This window comes from Manacus candei, unplaced genomic scaffold, assembly GCF_025592945.1.
Source record: "Manacus candei isolate 608988 ecotype Guabito, Panama unplaced genomic scaffold, ASM2559294v1 h1tg000607l, whole genome shotgun sequence".
Lineage (NCBI taxonomy): Eukaryota > Metazoa > Chordata > Aves > Passeriformes > Pipridae > Manacus > Manacus candei.
The window spans coordinates 1-2,020 of NW_026138655.1; the positions used below are offsets into that span (position 1 = coordinate 1).

Sequence of the window (2,020 nt, forward strand, 5' to 3'; positions counted from 1 at the left end):
GGTTCCCGGTAACCGCGGAAGGGGCGTGGCCACCGCGCAGTTTGTCCCGCCCCCTCCTCCCGCTCCGCGCGGTCATTGGTCTCCTCGGGCCCCGCCCCTTTGACGGACAGCCCCATCAACCAATGGGCGCGGGCGCTGGGAGGCCACGTGTCCGACTGCGCTGTGTCACGTGAGGGGGCGGGGCCTCCCGGGGGCACGGGGCTGAGGGGCGGAGCCAGCGGCGGAGTCACGTGACGGGAGAGGGGAGGGGGGGACACGGACCCTCCCCCCGCTCCTGGGACCACCCGGGACCCCCCAAAACCCCCGGGACCCCCCCAGGAAGGGTCCCGGGACCGGGAATGATCCAGGGACACCCCCGGGACCCCCCCAGAAGAGTCCTGGGACCGGGAATGATCCAGGGACACCCCCGGGACCCCCCAGGAAGGGTCCCCGGACCGGGAATGATCCAGGGACACCCCCGGGACCCCCCAGGAAGAGTCCTGGGACCGGGAATGATCCAGGGACACCCCCGGGACCCCCCCAGGAAGAGTCCCGGGACCGGGAATGATCCAGGGACACCCCCGGGACATCCCGGGAGGGACCCCCGGCACCCCCCCCCCCCCGCCCAGAGGGACCCCCGGGACCAGCCCCCTCCCCATAAGCACCGGGGGGGGGGGACACACACCTGGGACCCCCCTCCTGGGGCCGGATCCCACCCCAGGAGCACCAGCAGGACCCCCAGACCCCCCCCCAGCACCCCAAGGGGGGCTCAGGGTCTCCCAAAAGGGGGTTCAGGGTGTCCCCACCCCAAAAGGGGGGTCAGGGTGCCCCAAAAGGGGGTTCAAGGTGACCCCCGCCCCAAAAGGGAGTTCAAGGTGACCCCCACCCCAAGGGGGGCTCAGGGTGCCCCAAAAGGGGGTTCAGGTTTTCCCCCACCCCAAGGGAGGCTCAGGGTGCCCCCCACCCCAAAAGGGGGGTCAGGGTTCCCCCCGCCCCAAGGGAGGCTCAGGGTGCCCCAAAAGGGGGTTCATGGTGTCCCCCACCCCAAAGGGGGTTCAGGGTTCCCCCCTCCACCTAAGGGGGGGCTCAGGGTGCCCCCCCCTTCCCTCTACACGACCCCCAGGGGTCCTTCTCCAGTGGGGTCCGGTGGGGAGAGACCCCAAAGGGGGGACCCCAAGTGCTCTGCAGGGTAGAGACCCACCCCAAAAGGGTCTGGGGGGGCACAGTTGGGGACCCCAAATGGTCTTTGGAGTAGAGACCCCCCTAAAAGGGTCGGGGGGGCACAGTTGGGGGACCCCAAATGGTCTTTAGAGTAGAGACCCCCCAAAAGGGTCAGAGGGGGGTACAGAGGGGGACCCCAAATGCTCTTCAGGGTAAAGACCCCCCTCAAAAGGGTCAGGGGGTCAGAGAGGGGGAACCGGGGAACCCCAAATGGTCCTTAGAGTAGAGACCCCCCCAAAAGGGTCGGGGGGCAGAGGGGGAACCCCAAATGGTCTTTAGGGTAGAGACCCCCCCAAAAGGGTCGAGGGGGCACAAAGGGGACCCCAAATGCTCTGCAGGGTAGAGACCCCCCTAAAAAGGATCGGGGGGGCACAAAGGGAACCCAAATGGTCTTTAGGGTAGAGACCCCCCTAAAAAGGATCGGGGGGGGCACAGAGAGGGGACCCCAAATGCTCTTCAGAGTAGAGACCCCCTCAAAAGGGTCGAGGGGGACAGAGGGGGAACCCCAAATGGTCCTTAGAGTAGAGACCCCCCTAAAAGGGTCTGGGGGGTACAGAGGGGGACCCCAAATGCTCTTCAGAGTAGACACCCCCCCCAAAAGGGTCAAGGGGGAACATAGAGAGGAACCCCAAATAATCCTTAGAGTAGAGACCCCCCCCAAAAGGGTCAGAGGGGGCACAGAGGGGAACCCCAAATGGTCTTTGGAGTAGAGACCCCCCTAAAAAGGATCAGGGGGGCACAAAGGGGACCCCAAATGCTCTTCAGAGTAGAACCCCCTCCCTCCCTGAGAAGGGTCTCGGGGGGGGGTTCCCAGTTGAGG

The 2,020-nt window shown here is 66.3% G+C and overlaps 1 long non-coding RNA gene across 1 annotated transcript; it reads left to right on the forward strand.

Moving 5' to 3' along the window:
- The first annotated feature begins 1,178 nt into the window (after positions 1–1,178).
- On the forward strand, positions 1,179–1,847 carry LOC127466116 (uncharacterized). The gene is made up of 2 exons (XR_007902603.1): positions 1,179–1,310; positions 1,802–1,847. It is a non-coding gene; the product is annotated as an uncharacterized LOC127466116 (long non-coding RNA).
- Positions 1,848–2,020: the final 173 nt, after the last annotated feature.